This window comes from Leguminivora glycinivorella, chromosome 11 (assembly GCF_023078275.1).
Source record: "Leguminivora glycinivorella isolate SPB_JAAS2020 chromosome 11, LegGlyc_1.1, whole genome shotgun sequence".
NCBI lineage: Eukaryota > Metazoa > Arthropoda > Insecta > Lepidoptera > Tortricidae > Leguminivora > Leguminivora glycinivorella.
Window position 1 is genome coordinate 4,839,095 of NC_062981.1, and position 20,375 is coordinate 4,859,469.

A 20,375-nucleotide genomic window follows, 5' to 3' on the forward strand; every position below is an offset into this window, starting at 1 on the left:
CATGACCATACCGCCTAAAGCGAATTTCTTATGGCCCATAATTTTCAATAAGCAGAGTATGGACATATAGTAGGACCGCAACCGAACGGCGAGTCTGCGTCCATTATGCAGTGGCTTACGCCGACCGCCGGGTTTTGCCCTAATCTTGTTTAACATACGTGTAGGTATCTAGTTATCTACCCAGTTTTCCGATTCCCACGTAATGTGTATTTACTTTGCTATAAAGAAAAGAAAGGGACACGCTTAAGAGATATCTACAATTGACTGATTGACAATTTCGTACGACATTTCAAACAAGAGTCAAGACGTTAATATGACAAGGTATAGAAATCATCACTTATTTATGCCGGTGACTGTACCAGTTTTTGTTGTTTAAATGACCTATATGACATTCGTTGACATATATCTATCCTCTTGCAGACCAATGTACAATCAGATGTACATTTGGTTTCAATGGAATTTCAACTTTCATGTAAACAAATAAAGTATAATTTCTTTTGTTTTAAAATTTTTTCGAACAAATGAAACACAACTCAATTTCAAGAGCAAGCAGCAAATCGTAATGAGTGGCAGACGAAAGAGTAGGACTCTCAGGCCTCTGCCCAGCAGTGAGATGCAAAATAGGCTATGAAAACAAAAGACAACCATATTACGCAATGAGTATACTCCCAGTGTCCCAGTTCAGTCGAGGTGTTTTCCCCGTATGTCACCACCAATTTATATCCCCTCATCTCAAATTGACGTCGCCCAATACGTATTTCGTTTGAGGACTCATTCGGAAATTATAACTCGATTGGTCGAAATCCACTTATAAATAAATGAAAAAACAGAGAAAGAAAAGTATTTGGAATTCTATAAATATTAAAGGAACGATACTCGTATAAACGAATAATGATACTAAGAAATGAGTAAGTACGTAAAAAAGCATCTAGCTGAAAAATACCTCAGCAAAAACCGAAAATAAATATACTCTGTCAGAAACAGTTTAAGCTGTTACTGGTAAAATATGTTTTACTGAAATAGAAGAGAATTACCACTAAATTTCCACAACCCGATTTAACAGGGACCCAATTCTAAATAAACTAGGAAACTATGAGTACAAATCAAAAACCTTTTTACCTATTAAATGAATATCATATTACGCACCCCAAATATTCAATTTAAATAAAAATCCGGTTGCTCCATGAAAAAACAATAGACAGTTAACGCTTGTGCCTAACGCGAACCATGAAACAGAATCAATTTTATGCGATGACAGCGTTGGGGATTCTAGATGAAATGCATAAACAAAACACGGTCACATACAGGACACGTTATGTCAGTAGCGATTAGAGTTCACATCTCTGGCAATCGAAATAGACGTGGTGAACCTATCAGGTATTCAAGAGGTACGGTCAACCAATTTGAAATCCAGCCGACTCTAGAACAATGTATTACACGGTGCTATTATTTGCCACAGAATAGAAGTCACTTTGACACTTACTGTGAAAAAGTTTTACAATGGCCTAGATTTTAATTGGTTGACTGTATGTATTAGCACCGTGTGCTGAGCGTATGTAGCAGTCTCTTCATCTTAACTTAGAGGCTCCTGATCGTGAACATTTTTGCCGTAACTCATTGAATATATCGCTTACCTACTGTTTTGAAACTATCGCTTACATACTTCGACGTCCAACATTCTCTCATATCAAATTCACGAAGTATAAGCACCTTACCAAATAAAAAGCTGTATGCCTTTCTACAGCAAAATAGTCTCCTCTTATATATTTTGGAACACCAAATAAGTAGGTATTTAGTCAACACATTATTCTACACCATCAAATTTTAAATAACTGCGTTAATTTTACTGTTGTTTATTTAACTGAGTTCATTTCCGTTCATATATCTAGTTTACACCCTCGATAGCCAATATTTCAACATGCCCCGCTCACACTAAGGCCACAGCCTTACCCCGGATTCAAACACAATTTTTCGATTACTCTATAAATTCGCATACGAAACGTTTATAGTCGTCGGAAGCTTTTTGCGCGATACGAGCTTACGTATTCGCTCATATGTCGTAACATCGGATCGTAAATGGGATAAATTCGTTTTGCTACATTTATGACTGAGTATTTTTTAATTTATTAAGGTTTACGTGATAAGCGAATACACAGAAGGTCAAACTGCATAAAAGCTTAGAACTACTATAAAACAGCATAAGATCCTACTGAGAATCGTGTATTTAAGTAGTAAGGATTAGGCTATTTCATATAAGATACGGCCGGTGTAATTTAACATAAAATTGTTAGGTACTATACTAGTATTGATGACATTTACAATAAGTCGGAGCGAGATTATACCTTATAACTCGTATGTAATGTGACTGCTAACTCATACGAAATTAGTTTCCATGTTCCTTATTGGATATTAAAATTATAGAACATATTTTAGGTACAAATCTATATCCCTGCGATTAAGTATTTTCGATCAACGAGATTCTCATATCATGGGCCATTTTGTTCAAAGTTGTCCATCCCACTTTTTTTGTACCATGGGTATTTTTTACGCGATTCATACTCAGAATCGAGAGCTCTTTCGATCCTGATAGGAGAAAAAAAATGTCCCAAGATTTCCATAAATTTTTTCGAACCTTCCATTCCGTTACCGCCATACAAAATGTATGAATAAATGGTAACGGAATGGGAAAAACATTAGGACACTTTTTTTCTCCCATTAGGATTGAAAAAGCTCGCGATTCTGAGCGGAAAAAACATAAAAATTTCCAAATCCAAAAAGAAAGTGGGGTGGACTACTTTGAAAAAAAAAAATGACCCTCATATCGCTGTTCACTGCTTTGCTTCAATTATAATTTATAATAATTTAAGTACTGCTGCGTTTTGTTTACCGCGATCCTCATCAGCAGTTATAATTTTGCTCGTATTTTACTTCATACACACTTAAGCCTGACTTGTTGCCGGTAGCTTATTTATTCAGAGAGATTATAACATTAACGTAAGGCCTTCTGAGAAATGTTTCAAGCTAAGTGACTCGTATAAATATGAATTTAACGGAAACATCATCATCCTTGCATTACCTATCCCGGCATTTACCACGGCACATGGGAGCCTGAGATCCACTTTGACAACTAATCCCAAGATTTGTCGTAGGCACTAGTTTTTACGAAAGCGACTGCCATCTGACCTTCCATCCCGAAGGGTAAACTAGACCTTATTGGAATTAGTCCGGTTTCCTCACAATGTTTTCCTTCACCGAAAAGCGACTGGCAAATCAAATAACATTTCGCACATAAATTCCGAAAAACTCATTGGTGCGCGCCGGGGTTCGAACCCGCAACCTCCGGAACGAAAGTCGCACGTACTTACGGCTAGGCTACCAGCGCTCCCAATTTAACGGAAACAAATTTATGGATGTCAAATAAATGATTCTACAAATAAGATATTGTCGGATATTTTTGGGGCCCATAGGCCCCAACCAAACGTAACATTACCAAAATCACCTCATCAAAATTATTGTTTGTACCTGGCACTCGCCAAAACAGTTTGTATTCTTTTATATCCATTGTAAAATGTTGGTTTGATTATATTTGTTATTTAAAATCTCGACTAACATTGTCTTCGGTTACTCATGAAAACTATGGAAACGGATTAAATCGCGTATAATGAATTCACCGTTCATCCCGACGTTTCGAACACTTTACAGCATTCGGGGGTCAGTCACCCGTTGACCACGAATGCTGTAAAGTGTTCGAAACGTCGGGGTGAATTGTAAATTCATTATACGCGATTCAATCCGTTTCCATAGTTTTATTTTATCGCGACTAAAACTTTAGGTGTTTTTTGTTACTTAGCCTTTATAAGACAAAACATTAGCTTCAACCCGTATTACATTACCCAAATTCATCACCTCTCTAGGCACTATATCAAATTTATTGTTTCCGCATATCGGTACCTGGCACTCGCCAAAAAATCTGGCACTCACCGAGTCATTAATAACGCGTTTCCTGCACTCGGGATTTAGGCCCATATTTTTTTGTAACGAATGGGACGCTAGTACTATTAATTTCTCCGAATTGCTATTTATTTTGCAGATATTTTAGTATAGTAAGATAATTCCTTTTTTATCGCACCCGCACTTTAAATGTGCTATTGCACCCAGGCGGAGCGTGAGTTATAGAAAAATCGTTCTCCCAAGGGAATAATTAAATTTCTTGTACCGTACTTAACTTTTTTACATCTATTTATATATTTTTTACATTGCGAGTTTGATGAAAAACATTGTGTGTAACTCGGGGAGTACCTATGAATATTACTAACTCGAGTGTTTAAATCGCTCCGGCAAGCCGTTGCGATTTAACTTACTCTCGTTAGTAATATTCAATTTCCTCTCCTTGTTGCACAATGTACTATTGTCTGTAGATTATGTACCGATTTTATTGTTAGTTAAGTCAGGCGAAAACAGTACAGATTTTGAATAAAGCAAAATTATACTTTTGCAATTGTACACACGTAGATTTTATTGGTAGTAAGAAATAGGTAATAAAACAGGAGCTAAATCGATGGTGAGATATTAAGAGTTTTAATAGCATTTTAGATTTTATAGTAGCCATTTATAAAAAACCCATAAAGTTCGGAATTTACTACGTAGTACGTATCATGTAATTGAAATAAAACTAATGTAATAAGACCATAACCTAGCATCAAATGCATATTTGTGATAAAACTTCTACGCCATATATTTTCACATGCAAAACAATACCGTATTCTTAGCGGAAAACGTCACTGTGTTGAATACCAGTCTCCAATACAATGCATATGGTATAGGTAAGCTACCAGACATTTATTATCATAAATGCTGAACTAATATTGCAATTTCTTAGCTACTCTATTTTAGAACTGTATTATAGGAAAACTAACCTAATACTGTTCAAATATGGTATCAAATTCAAATCGACTTTCTAACTCGCTAAAGTCACTGTCAGCTTACCAACTTTAGGTCTATGCCTTTAAGGTCGCAAATCAGACAAGCGAATGACGTCACCATTTCTCATATGAAGAATAATACTTGTGACTAATGTACCATTTAACTACAACTAGTGATGTGCCGATGAGAATGTTCTGTTTCTGAGAATTCCTTTCCGAAGAAATTTCCAGAAAATTTCTAACTTTTTCTAGAACTATCTCTCTGACTAGCAAAAAATAGTGCACTAGGAAGGTAACTATTTTTTCAGTACAGATGGTGGTTTTTTTATGCACTAGTGCGAGAAGTGGCTCATTATATGTCAGGTCGAAACTTCGGAGGGCCATCTGTACTGAAAAACGTCGTACGATACACGTGCGAAAAGGAAATTCGTAACTCGTGTCGATTTAAAACACTCCCTTCGGTCGTGTTTTAATTTATCGCCATTCGTTTCAACCTTCCTTTTTTACGCACTATTATACGTGATGTACTATTTTTTTTCATGGAAAATTTTTTTTTTCTTTTCTTTAGTTTGCAACCTTTGCTTCAAATAAAGTGTTTGTGGATTTTGTGAGGTTTTACTGCCGGCCTTTAATCAATTATTATGTTTCTTTAATATTACCATGAAAATACAACGTATTTTCGCTCAAGTTTCTATGGTATTTGTCATATTTATTTTACCAAGCAATACATAAGTAATCGTAGAGTTTGCGACAAAAAGCTTTTAGCTCCCAGACGAGAGAACGTTTCCGGAAATTTCTGAGAAATAAAAAAAAATCTCTGGAAATTTTCGGAAACGGTACATCGCTATCTACAACACTCTTCATTGGTAAAGATAATTGAAGACAATTGACCAAGACGAGTACAGTCCGGTTCATTAACATAGCAATAGGGCAAACATTATACGTTCTTATTATGTACGTAATAGAGAAGTCTTTTGCTGTATTGAAGCTGTTGTCAAGGCGTTTTTTATTAGCGTAAGTGGATCGTATATTGGCTGGTTATATTTATGATTTATTATTATGTGATTGTAATTATAACGCGTGGGCCGGGCCTCAAGGTCTCTTATGAGGTGGATCAATGATCTATATTTTTTTCCGGAATACAATGTTAAGGACGCTCCTGTCGAAATATAAGAAGAATTGCCAAAATTAGAAATGTGACAGGGAAGAAAACGTAGGAATATTCGATACCACTTAGCCCATTTTATTTTTGTTTGTTATCTTATCCGACTGTACACTGATTTAGTTGTGATGTGTCCTTGTTATGTTTTGACAGTTATTCTAATGTACCGTCCACAAGTACCTAATAACTCATAGGCCTTATTGCAAAGACGTGAAGTTCAAAATTGGCCATTGTTCCTGGCAGTGACCATGGACGACATTTGAGTACAAAATTGCTCTCGACATTGGTAAGAAATTGAATGTGACATGCAAAATGTATCCACTAAAATCTTTTAAATATATGCGGCAATTTTTAAAACAAACTAAAAGTAAATATTTTTGATAGCACATTTTGAATGGATGCGTGGATTTTTGTTATTCTTTCTTTTTTTACCTTTGTTTTACAAGTTTTCACATAAAAAAACAAAATCGGATAAATATGGAAATGCGTGTAACACGGTGTCATAATACTGACAATAAACAACCGCTCGAAGCTTGCTGAGTGGCCTAATAGTACGGTACGAGAGTGAAAAGCTTAATTATATCACTATTGTATACAATACTTTTTCTACGAGTCATCATCTTCATCATCAATAGACGGAAATATGTATCATCATTCATGCAAGTTAAAATTAATGTTAATAGAGTCGTTCACCGGTGTATCAACATCGAATTACCTAGCAACCAATTGTTTGTAATAACCGTCTCTGATTGGCCGATAACGCGACAGATAAAAAAAAATGTGTTTCAGATGCAGGAAAATTTGCCAGGTATCGCAAGTTAGTATAGAAATTGTATGAAGTTCTATTTTTGAAATTATTACAGTTAACTAAAGTCAACTATAATGAGCTTATAATAATTGAGTCGGAACTGCCATAGAGTATCCAACACTGAAAAGTTAGCACTTATAGTTTAGTCTGTGGTGTCCTTATTGAGAGATTACAGTCGACAAGTAGAAAAAATAAATTATTTAACTGTATGACATAATGACACAATACAATCCTTTTCCTAAATGATATCTTATTCTTTATTCATCCCAAAATAGGTAACAAAAACTATTACCCTCACAAAATATCCGTCCATATTCTCCTACCCACAAGGGAAATAAGCAAAGAATTCATATCACAAAACGTAATCATAAATCTTAAGGTGAAATCCTTGTAACTCGAATAAAAACAAAGAATTAATTCGCACGACAACGAGCCATATTTAAAGATCACTTTCACTTGAGATGAGATGCTGTCACTTTCATCCTTATACGATCGGGTTGAGGTGGGAGAGTGATGCAGTGCCGGTAGAATGGACCGCGTGGATCGTAGATTACGGAATATAGATTTCGCGTCAATCATAATCAATGATAGCCTTTGTTAGTTATGAAGATGATTTTTATTAATTGCATGTATTACGACGCAATTGACGCAAACTATCATTATTACGTTGACTTCTACAACTTTGTATTAGATTTCCTATTTTTAGTTTAGGCAAACCAATCCTAATTTACAAATTAAGTCAGGGCCAGGCAGCGTAAAGAATCAGCCCTCATATACAGTGTGTGTCTACGACCCGGGCTTTTATAAAAACTGATGATAATATGCTTCGTTAACAATCGTTTGCACGTATTAGTAAATCATAATTATGTTAATTAACGCCACAATTAAATTTTCTAAATCCTCAACTTAAATGTAGTAGACGTACTGTGTAATTGTCGTAATTCATATCATTTATTCACTTGGTACAAGGCATGTCGTGGTACGGGGGTGAAAAACTGTGATAGCTAGCGTAGAATGTATTGTTGTCCTTTTCAATGCGTTTGTGTATGGAGGTTTTAAATTAGCTGAACAGTTTTTTATTAATTATTGACGTTACAATTTCAAAAGTCTTTACGTCGGGTTGTCAAACTATAAAAGTAAATTATGTTAAATGTGTTATTCGTTTTTCTGCAAAATGGTTTACGATGCACGGGAATTATCCGATAAGCTTCTAATTTACGGCGAAACACGCGGAAATGCAGCTCACGCCTTAAGACTTCCCAAACAGAGAACATCCACACAACGCTCGAGTAATAACAGCGGCTCTACAGCGAGTGCGTGATAATAAGCCGATAGTTCCTGGTCAGCCTGAAGGGGCTATGAACGCAATTGTGCCAGTGCAAATTGAAGAAAGGATTCTGAGTCACTTTAGGCAGAATAAACAGAGTTTAGCTGAATTAAATTTAAATGATAGGTTAGTATTTTTAATTAAGTTTTGTTGAATTTGTAGATAATAAAGTTTTTATCGAACATGTACAAGTGCTTTTACTTTGCCGTAGTTATCTTAAGTGCAGTTATACTTGTATCGCTAACTCTTGAAATAGGTACCTACTCTACATAATAATCAAAGTATCTGTTGACTGACATTTACACCTAGGCACTTGTCAAATTACTGTGCTTTACATTGCTGGCAATTAAAATTTTGTTAGAAAGTTAACAAAGTCTAAAATTTAGTTTATAAATAAAATTAATATCATGGTTACATTATAAATATACGTTATATTAACCTCCTTTAAAAAAAGCCAGGGTTGTAGACACACACTGTATTTTAGGGCTTGTGTCAAGCCGTCAAGCTACTGAGTCTTTATGTTTGTCCTTTTTTGTACCTAAGCAATCCTTTAGGTTCATTGGACCTAGAGTTTCTACGCCAAAAGGTACAAAAAGGTATTCTTTGCCAAGACTTTTGTATTTATTACGTTTTAAAACAATATGTGTCATGTTCAATTGTTCATGTTGCTTTTATATAAAATCGACTTGTTGATTCAAATATATTTTTGATTCCAATGACGAGTAACTTGTAGAATGTACTAGTTACAACAAAATCTAACTTGTTGTTTGAACCAAAGAGCACGTAGGCGCTATTTTAACAAAAAAACTTGTTGAACGAACATGAAAACTAGTTGTTTTTTCTCTCAGTGCGTGCACATTGGCCGCTCTGACGAAAAAGATTGGAGTCATCTTCGACGCTTCGTCTAGTGATCAGGTGATCCGTGGCATGAATGCAATAATAGGTTATTTCGGCCTTGAGTGAAAGTGCATTACGAAACGTGTCAAGTCGATACCGAACGCATGTAATGCGATATTGTTGTCTCACGTGAGATACGGTAACATTATGCTGTTGGACGACATTTTAAAATCGGAACTTTACGGTTTTAATTTGACGACCGGTCTGGCTCAGTCGGTAGTGACCCTGCCTGCTAAGCCGCGGTCCTGGGTTCCAATCCCGGTAAGGGCATTTATTTGTGTGATGAGCACAGATATTTGTTCCTGAGTCGTAAATGTTTTCTATGTATATAAGTATTTGTATATTATATATATCGATGTCTGAGTACCCACAACACAAGCCTTCCTGAGCTTACTGTGGGACTCAGTCAATCTGTGTAAGAATTAATATCCTATAATATTTATTTATTTCCAGCTGAGAAGCGTCTATAGGCTTCATATGCATACCATTTTTTTATGTATAGAAGAGAAGCCTTCTGCTAGTGGTTTATTATTTGTGCTTAAAGTCGCGCTAGATACCTATGGAATGGACCCACGACTCCCACGAGCAAGAACCCAAGCGGAACTCATGCTAGACATCTTATCTTAAATCTGCGGGGGCCCTTACGGATACACTTCGACCCATCGGGATCTTTTGTGCAATTACCCCCTAAGATCCTAAGATCGTTCAGCTATTCAGGAGCTTCTCGACCACCTCAACGTATCGGATGATGAGGCTCATGGGTAGCTCTTTGAAGTCCTTTGGTACCAGGTAGTCTGCTCCAAAGTTCTTCATTCTTTGTCTTGCTAGACATGCTAGACTGTATGGTTTTGTTCTTTTAGCGATCACACAGATGCTAGAAGTTCAATTGACTAATAAGTATCGTAGACAAATACCTACTGTCATAAAATGCTGAATGTTACAAAAAAATTTACACTACAGAGCTTAGACAGTTTTATATTTGTTTTAGTTACGTTACCTTTGGTTCTACCGAAGCTTAATTAATTGGTTTAGTTTTTAAATCTACTCAAACAACGATATATATAATATATAAATACTTATATACATAGATAACATCCACGACTCAGGAACAAATATCTTCATTGTTACATGTTATGCAGACTGAGTAGGTAAGGTTACAAGTTAAAAAGTACAAATATGCGAATTTATATATTATATACATAGAAAACATTCACGACTCAGGAACAAATATCTTCATTGTTACATGTTATGCAGACTGAGTAGGTAAGGTTACAAGTTAAAAAGTACAAATATGCGAATTTATATTATTCTTAGATACCTACGTACGGTTACAACCAAAGTACAAACAGCTTGTAAATTCTAGATAGAAGAATAGAAGCTATATTTCATTCTTTAAATAAAAACTTTTGCTATTTACACGATTCCCTAGCGAAGGCGAGGCAAATAAACAGCGGTTGCAAGGCAAGACTCCAGAACGTGTTCCCAATGTTCCCAGTGGTTAACTAAGCACGGGCAAATCATATGTTAATTAATAATAACGATACACTGTCGCTTCATTTATAAATCCATACTAATATTATATATGGGAAAGTTTCTGTTTGTTTGTCCGTCTTTCACGGTAAAACGGAGCGACGAATTGACGTGATTTTTTAAGTGGAGATAGTTGAAGGGATGGAGAGTGACATAGGCTACTTTTTGTCTCTTTCTAACGCGAACGAAGCCGCAGGCAAAAGCTAGTATAAATATAAATAAAGATGGTCAATGTCTATGTCAAATTGTACAATGCGTGTGCATCGTTAACGACCCACGCAGCGGGCAAAAATTACATTCTTGTTGAGAAATCGACTTTCTTTTCATCCCTCGTCAATGGTTGCTGTACTGGTTTTTTAGTGTTTGAGTACCCTTCCTCGAGCCAAGGAGCCACCAATGGAGTCACAGCTGACGTCCACGTGGGTTCATTATGTAGCTACTTATTAGTGAATGAGTTCAATTTAATTTATGACGTTTCGACAGCTTCAGACTCTGAGATTCAAATTGTCACGATCAAAGAAAGCTTTAAGCCTGTATTATTTAAATATGCTAGAATGACAAATATTGCAGTATTTCCTTTACGGCAAAACTAGGAAATTTGTAAGTTTATACCGGTTTTAGACTTCGACTCGCTCAGCGATAACAATATACACTATCTGAAAACTTGGTCTTCAAGTATACTCGCGACTTTGGAATCGCGTTTAAGTTCTGAATAAACACTCCCGGTTTTCTTTTAATGTTTGTAACTTTAATATCCTCCAAAACGTTTCTCGGGCGAAGTATCGAAAATATTCGAACAGAAATATTTTTGCAAAATAACTTTTTTCAATGGTGAAATTGATATTCTTTAGAAGAAATATGTATGTTCTTAAACCATTTTTCGTAAAAGTCTAAAATATTATGATTTTCATATAGACCTTTTCGATTTCGTTCATGTTTGAACAAAGATTAGTCGGACTCTATGCACATCTTGTCAATTTTATTATTATTATAAGTATAATATAATAAAAAATAATAACATTTCATACCATGATCTCATCAGCATGTCATGTATATAGGATAATAAAGGTTGTCGAGTTGTTTAAAAACATCTAGAATTCACACAAGATCCATGCGAGAATCTTCGTATGTTCTAATAGTTTAGTCCTTGATATTTTTTGCGCGGTTTTACCATTTGAATGTTCTGCATTAAGAACAAAAACAGAATAAATAGATATGTTATTTAGATTATCATTTTCCTGTAAGTTAAATGAGCGTTAAGGACAAAATGAAACAAAATATTTCAATATGTCTAAGGTTAAATTAATTTTGTAGTTGCCAATCGAACCGTTGAGGAATGTGGCGTGACATATCAAGTGTGCGTTACATACAACTTATGTTTGAAGGCACGGACATGACACGGTCTGGTGATAAATTTAATCAGATTTTCTATTGAGCGATTTTATACCAAAAACCATTTGAAAAGGCGTATGGTTATAGAATCTGGCTGCATGTTAAGCTTTTGATACACGGCTCCTAAATAAAATCTAGAAATGTGAGTGTGCACGGGAAAACGTCCCACTTTGTCGATTGCTATAAAGCAGCTTTGTCAGTTTATTCATATAAACTACGCGCTGCCAGACTCTCTCCCCTGAACTCTGATCATGTCTGCGATCGCTGTGGTAGAAGATGCCGCTCTGGTATAGGTCTCTTTAGCCACCGAAGACGTTGCTATCAGCCTCCCCATAACATAACACATGATCTACTAGACTAACTAGACGCTGCAACAATCATCTGCAATAGATGTCGTGGCCAATGATGATGACTAATTACCTAATTAAATATACATGTAACATAAAACCATACAGATACTTAAGATTGCACACCAAATACACGAATATAGAAAATCAGCAACACGAGGAGAGGTAAACAACCGGCATTCAGACAACCTTCAGGTAGCAGAAATGAATGAGTTTAGTACTATTTAGTGGTTTGTCTAAGTAAGTGTACAATAAATAACTAATAGAAAATTAAAGTCAATGCAACTAATGAGCTTCATAACTTTAAATGAGAGAGAAGCTTTGAAACGGTCTAGGGAATAATATAATGAACGCATTAAAAGAGTGAATAGATTATAAGAGACAAAAGATGACTAACTGAAATTTACATACAATTACATGCCCAGATATATTATTTTGACGCGGATACGATAATTAAACTAAGGTATAGTATATGTAATTATACTTTTAGCAATTATTAGTCGTACGTGACAGACTCTGGGACTGGTACCTGTATTCGAAATTTACTTATAATTACTACCTTATTTTAATATCTAACCTTGCTTATGTACTTTACGCACCTATGAATGCGGGTGAGTTGGAAGTGATAGCATAAAAATAAAGAAAAACAAACAAAGAAAGAAAACAGTGCCTAATATGTTTCTGATAATCGTTGCTTTCGGACTCTTCGGCGATTATTCATATTGGTAAGTTCTTATCTTAATGAAAATTCTAATTATTTAAGTTTGTCTGGCATTGTAACTAGTTAGTATTAAATCCCTCGATTTGAGTTGATGAAATAAATAAATTGCTATAAGTATACATATATAGACGCTTAATATAATAAATAAAGGAGCTGGCCGTTAAGCGTGACGGCCATTTTATGTGCAAAAAATAACGTGAGAATAATGTGAAAAATAAAAATGTCTGCCGCACTACGGGGGCCCAGAAAATAATACCGTACGTGATTATACACTGTGCCAAGTGGGCTAGTACTTAAAATGAGTTCTTTATAAGGGGCGCCGCATTGCTACTTTTTTTTTTTACTGAGTTATTTACGCGAAGCACGAGTTTACAACTATAAAACGCCTGTGCGTCGATGTATGAAAACGAACATAACGTTTTGAATTTAATTATATGTTGGCGGACGATTGTAAGATCGGACAGATCGGGATATTTATAACGAGTAAGATTTTGATAGTAAGTACATGAGGTACACCAATGCCTAGAGAAGCATGTTCGTTAGGTTACCAGATGCGGTCCAGAAATAGGAGCCCCGTTTAGCGATGCTCTGCCTACTTAGGAAACAGAACGACGACCGGTCTGGCGCAATCGGCAGTGACCCTGCCTGCTAAGCCGCCGTCCTGGGTTCGAATCCCGGTAAGGGCATTTATGAACACAGATACTTAAAATGCTCCAGCTCCTGAGTCATGTATGATTAGAAGTATGTATGTGTACCCATAGCACAAGCTTGGCTTACTTTGGGGCTAGAACAAAGATTTCCACGTTTCACGGTCTGTCTGATCTTACGATCGGCCGACATATAAATAGTACATAAACGGCACGAGTGAACAGTATGTATTGAAACAAAAACAGTAAGCTTCATTAGCCTTCGCAAACAAGCACCCCATGTAACTTACTTCATATATGCAAATAAGGTATCTACAACTATAGGTATACATAATAAATGAGTCATATCAAATATTCCGCGTGCTGAGATCAAGGTTGTACCAAAGGGAGGATATTGGCCTAGCTAAATGATTAAAGCTCCGAATCGTACCTTTATCTATTTAGAGGTAAAGTCGAAGTTAGTATGAAACTTACTAAATCAAAGCCATAAACTAATCATATAAAGCTCGGGCGCGATATTGCATTGTTATTATTACGTTCTAACCAAATTTGCACTGAAGATTTCATCGTGAGAATGCCTTTAGCAAGTGTTTTTTAATAGTTACGAGTTTAACTCCTTTGTTGTTAGCCGCAGACACGTTTTAACAAAAGTGTACATTCACATTAGTTTTTTGCACTTTTTCGCGAAGGCCGATCTCATTGTGCTGATTCCGTATCCTAGTCCGCTCACGCAAAATGAGATTCATATTTCGTGGACAATCCTTTATTTGCCATTAAGCCCGTATCGGAATTTGCGAATACAAATTGGATGCAAGCCCGCAGCAAACACGAGAACACTGCGAATTTCGAAAGAACCCGAATGTGGGTCACACGTTATCATTAGCAGCAAACAAAAACAAACACAAAACCACCTTAACGACCTTTGCCAGTGGCGAGGCCGGTTCACATCACTCCCGTTCCGTTCACCGGTGCGAGCGGACATTTCGAAATTCGATTTTCGTATTTGGAACGGCGCGCGGTTGGACGCGGGCGCACGCGCCGGTTTTCTCGACGCCACTGTTTCGCGCGCGGTGACAATCATCGGTGCGCGAACAATGAACCAAAATATGATGGTTTAAAAATTTACATAACTTAGCCGAGGCTGTGGTCATGTTGCGAAATCTGGATACAAGTATAAAGGTAAATATATCTGCGTTATCTGCAGCACGTAATGCACAATCGCGTTTATCGCATTGTTAACGGTTAATTCACTTTCTATGATGTATTGAAGTGAACAAGTAGAAAACACACATTTTTTATGGTCATAAATTACATAAACTTCATACCTGAGGTAATATATAGGTAACGTCCAATGAATCGTTGTTGCTGTTATTGAATTGATTATTGATTTATCACTATCAATTGCTGTAACAATATAACACAATATGTATAAAGAACGCAGTAAAATTTCCTCCTTTTATAAAAGAAAACAAGTACGAGTACATTAATAAATATTTTTATATGTTTAAGTTAGTAACCAACCCACCATTTATATCTTCATCTTCACATTTCGAGTATAATCATACCTATAAAAACACAAATACCTATTACTACTTCTACCATTAGCACAGCATACATGGATCCAATTTTTCCGTCAACTCCCAGACACGAGTATGAAACATCGTCACAGCCGGCGATTGGTCGCCAGTAATCATATCGAGTGCACACCGGATCGTAATTTTTATGATGATATCAAATTGGCGACGTGACGTCACACTACTAGTCCTACTGCGAATCCCGAGGTTTATAAATTAAGGGCAACCTTCTCGGTCACACTAATAGCGCCTTAATAAAAGTAAAAGAGAATGATGCTCGCAATTTGTGAACTAGTGTTCGCGGTAGGCCTTATGCGCCCGCGCGGCCGTTGCCCGGCCTACTTGCAAAATTTGTAGTGGAACTTGTTCCTTTTTAGTAAGGTTAAAAATTGCATGCATTTTTTGTAATTGGAACGAACTAGGTCTAAACAAACTTTATTACATTTTTTTATTAGGTGTTCCAGAAAAAATGATACTGAAACGCAACTCGTAAATCATTTAAAAGTATCGTTTTCGGGTCGAATTTGCTTAAGGAAACAAACCTATCAACGTTGCATAAATATGTTCATTGTATCGTGAATTATATTTCCCCTTTATTGATCTGAGATTTTAGCTGTTCTCCTTATTGTATTCAACAAATAAGAATTGTAGAAAAAGATACTCTTAATGGTGCAATGACATATAATATGGAACCAGAATTGAAAGAGCAAAAGAAGATCTTTAACGACAGCAAGAATCGCTGTCGGATCATTAGTGAAAACAATGTCGGCAGTTAAAGAGGCGTGTTCTGACTGTAAGAACTGTTTGTCAGTTACGGACATGACAATATGATCCGTCAGCTCTCCACTAGACCAGTGGGCTATTTCACCACAGTGACATTGACACTTGACACTGACAATTATCTGCGTATTTCTGGGTTGATAAGTAACATTGTTACTCAGCGTCAATATTTCCTTGTTGTACAGGCAACGGACGCTGAAGTGTTACTTGTGTGTAACTTACGTTCTCGCGCGGGAGTCCATACATCGAGCGCGACTTCAAGTACGTTCTCGCAGAGCTCACGCAAGTCGTGCTAGACCGCCAGGAACTGGTTTATACATATTTTACTGTTTACAGCTGGCAAATTAATTTCATTATAGATGTCTTATCTGGATTCTGCAATTGTTCTAGCAATTGTCATTCAAGACTAATTTATATAACACTAGCTTTTGCCCGCGGCTTCGCTCGCGTTAGAAAGAGACAAAAAGTAGCCTATGTCACTCTCCATCCCTTCAACTATCTCCACTTAGAAAATCATGACAATTCGTCGCTCCGTTTTGCCGTGAAGGACGGACAAACAAACAGGCACACACACTTTCCCATTTATAATATTAGTATGGATATTATGGATAAGCTTTCATGTCACCCTGGTGTGAGTGGCAACATCACGATTCTTTCGTCTGTCATCATCCTCCTTGCGTTATCCCGGCATTTGCCACGGCTCATGGAAGCCTGGGGTCCGCTTTGACAACTAATCCCAAGATTTGTCGTAGGCACTAGTTTTTTACGAAAGCGACTGCCATCTGATCTTCCAACCCGAAAGGTAAACTAGACCTTATTGGAATTAGTCCGGTTTCCTCACGATGTTTTCCTTCACCGAAGTGCGACTGACAAATATCAAATGACATTTCGCACAACTCCGAAAAACTCATTGGTGCGAGCCGGGATTCGAACCCGCGACCTCCGGAACGAAAGTCGCACGTACTTACCGCTAGGCTATCAACGATTCATTTCATCTGCATCATATTAATAATATTTATGTTGTTTAAATGTGATCTGTCAAATGTCTTTGACAGACCACAAGACCACAACTTTTACATGAGGTACCTATTCCATAAAAGTCTTATGTACTTATAAAGTACCCTACCTACAAACTGCTACGTAACCTACTTTAAAAATAGCATGACGCATGACGTGTGACGCACCCGAAAAGTTTTAGGAACGCCCAGATCTCAGATCATATCCGTAACATATCTAGTTCAAATGAACTACAAGTTCTTACAGTCAGAATAAGCGTCGCGATTTCTCGAACCGAGATAACACTTTTATGACAACCGAGGTCTCGGCTATGATTGAATCATTTACCGACGCCTAGCGCTATTAGGTACAGACCTACATCCATAGGACGGAAAGTATAAGTAAGGCTGCCAGAGCTCAACGAGGGTGCGGTGTGCTGATGACGGGAGGACTTACGGAACTAACTTGTTCCGTCTATTGGCCGTCGTCGGTCGGCAACCCGAACCCTCCTTAGAACTTGTACACTCCTTTTTGCTGTGTACTTAACACAGCAAAAGGGAATGTACAAGTTTCTAATGGGGTGGCAACGCGCATGTGACACTGTTTGAGTTGCATGCGTCCATAGGTTACGGTGACCGCTTTACATCAGGCGGGCCGTATGCTTGTTTGCCACCGACGTAGTATAAAAAAAAAGTATTGGTTCATTATCTAACGAGCCTGTGAAAATTGTTATTTGTTTTACGGGATAAAGGTTGTTTTACCCTTGTTAATATAGATAATATTAATATCTAAGAAGTAGCTGATAACTCGTATAGTCCTCGTAGATATTCGTAGATACCAGTGGCGGCTGGTGAAAATTTCTGCTAGGCAACACTGAGCACAAAAGAAACCTACCTTAACATTAGGTACTTTACTAGTAATCAATTTTAGGCAAGCCGGTGTCAATCGGCTTGTATGGACCAGCCGCTGCTGGTAGATACCATGATAAAGACCTTGTCCTAACATATTCGTAGATAATGTTCAGTGATCGGAATGGGAGTAAAACTTTAACAAAACTTGTGCTAAGTGGACATTATAGAGTGCTTACAGCTATGAAATTATTAATATCCTTGTAGTAATGTATTGGAAATCATGGATGCAGGTATCAGCAGCGGCTGATCCATTACAAGCCGATTCCCACAGGCTTGCCTAAAATTGATTAATAGTAAAGTACCTAATAATGTAAGGTAGGTTTCTTTTTGCTCCGTGTTGCCTAGCAGAAATTTTCACCAGCCGCCACTGTCAGGTATATAATTAAATTTAACACTGAACTGAAAATAATAATCTTGGTTTTCTTTTTAATTTATGTCAGCTCTAAGGTTTTGTTAAAATTTTGCTCCCATAGTTCCGATCACTGATAATGTTAGAGGAATGAAGAAAATTTGAGATTATACTTACCAACTGCTTATAGGTCTGTGATCTCGTAGAATTGCATCATTGATTTACTTACCTGAAACCAAAACAGAAAAATTACAACAAAAAAAAAAACGAAAATTTTATTACAATTCTTCATACTCGTAGGTACATACGAGTAGATAGATTAGATACATTCCAAATACACCAATGATAGTATACATAGTCGATGAGAATAGTAGATTACATACGCATTGCCAAGCTAGGTATATTATTTTGTCTGTAACTTCGTTTAGCGCAACAGCAACGCCCAGAAATTTGTCGCTTTCCGGCCGGAAAACCAAAAACTTGGTAAAAAGGTTTGATATCTAGTAAGTACCTAAGTACCGCTATTTTTACTTAAATCCCAAAGAACAAAACGTAAACGAGCAAGGTTGCGTAATTTACGTACAAACTCCTAACAAAGTTGTGTAAATCACGGCGAAAATATCTATTCTTTGGCTACAACTACAAGGACTGCCAAGAACTTCGCCACAACACTACAATTTATTGTTCTAATTAATATCGTTTAGCAACAGAATCTTATTTTATCAACAAAGTTTGTTTTAATCCAAGTTGCCAAAAATATAGTTAGGCATTTATTTAAATAAAAGGTTAGACAAGTTTTGTAAGTTCATGATGAAATTGATGAAGAATCTATTAGGTATTATACTGCATCTTCGCTTTTACCACAGAATATATAATAGTACAAGTACAGAAGGCCCACTGCTTTGATGTTCACGAAATGCCGCCTTTTTAAATACCTACAAAATTCTTACAAAGAAACGAGCCGCACGTGCGCGGCGTCCGGTGATAGGGTTACCAATGGATCCAAACGAATTAATACTCACATAAAATGTTATACTATTATATTCAAGTCTTGGGTACTTTCTAGGTATATATACTGTATTTATATATTTTTGTTCAAGTTCCAACATCACAAGCCTTATTGAACTTTTCTGTGGGACTTAATCAGTAGTAGATCTAAGTAAGAATGTCTTATAGTCTTATGGTATTTATTTTATTCAATATGTCTATTTAACTAAGTATTATTAGCCATTCCACACGTGGACATCGCTTAAAAAAAACCTCGCGACGTAAAGTAACAATAGAAAGTGCGAACGTGCATTCCGTGAGAACGCGCGCAACCCCTGAGTAGGCCGCGAACTCGCGGCCGCCAGGATGTACTTGTAGCGCGGCGATAGAATCGCGGAGTGAGCCGCCCCTGCTTTTACGGATGATTCATAATGTAGGTAACATAATTTTTGAGCCATTAAATCATATCAATTAAGGGGTGTCGCCTTGCATCAAATGAGGTAGTTCTAATTTGTATTATACAAGGTGCTCGCGAGGAACCCGCATAACTTGAACCACGCGTTTCTGAGGCCAAAAGAAAGAAAAAAATGTAATATGAATTTTAAAATTTTTCGCGAAAAAAAATTTTTTTTTTATATTTTGTTTTTACTTTTTTGGACGTATTTTCACATAAAAAGTAATTTTTATCCATAAAGTTGGCAATTAAAATGAGTTCCTTAATCTATTTTTCTAAAAACCAAATTTTTTGGAAGTTTTTCTTGTCACATTTTGACATCTATTAATGACTACTGTGAGACTATGCTCCACAATTGCGCAACAGCGCCGTTAAGAAGACCTTTTCTACTGAGTAGCAATACGGAAATGTTTTTTTTTATTGGCAATAACTCTGAAACTAGACGAAATCTAGAAAAGTTTATATGACATTTTAGTCTTAAAATATGACCAAGAATATGCCGTTAAAGTTATATGGGTTCCTCGCGAGCACTTGTATATTATTAGAGATGAAATAGTAATGTCAAATCCAA

General features: G+C 36.6%; 1 protein-coding gene across 3 annotated transcripts in view; it reads right to left on the reverse strand.

Moving 5' to 3' along the window:
* Positions 1-20,375, reverse strand: part of LOC125230890 (atypical protein kinase C) — a 408,150-nt gene that overhangs the window by 366,244 nt on the left and 21,531 nt on the right. The window contains exon 1 of one of the 3 annotated variants that reach the window (XM_048136150.1): positions 14,665-14,797. The exons of 1 other annotated variant lie outside the window; for it this stretch is intronic. The gene's annotated coding sequence lies outside the window, so the exon portion shown is untranslated. Of the gene's footprint in view, positions 1-14,664; positions 14,798-20,375 lie in introns of those variants that run through there. One more of the 3 variants, XM_048136152.1, reaches the window with a different exon arrangement.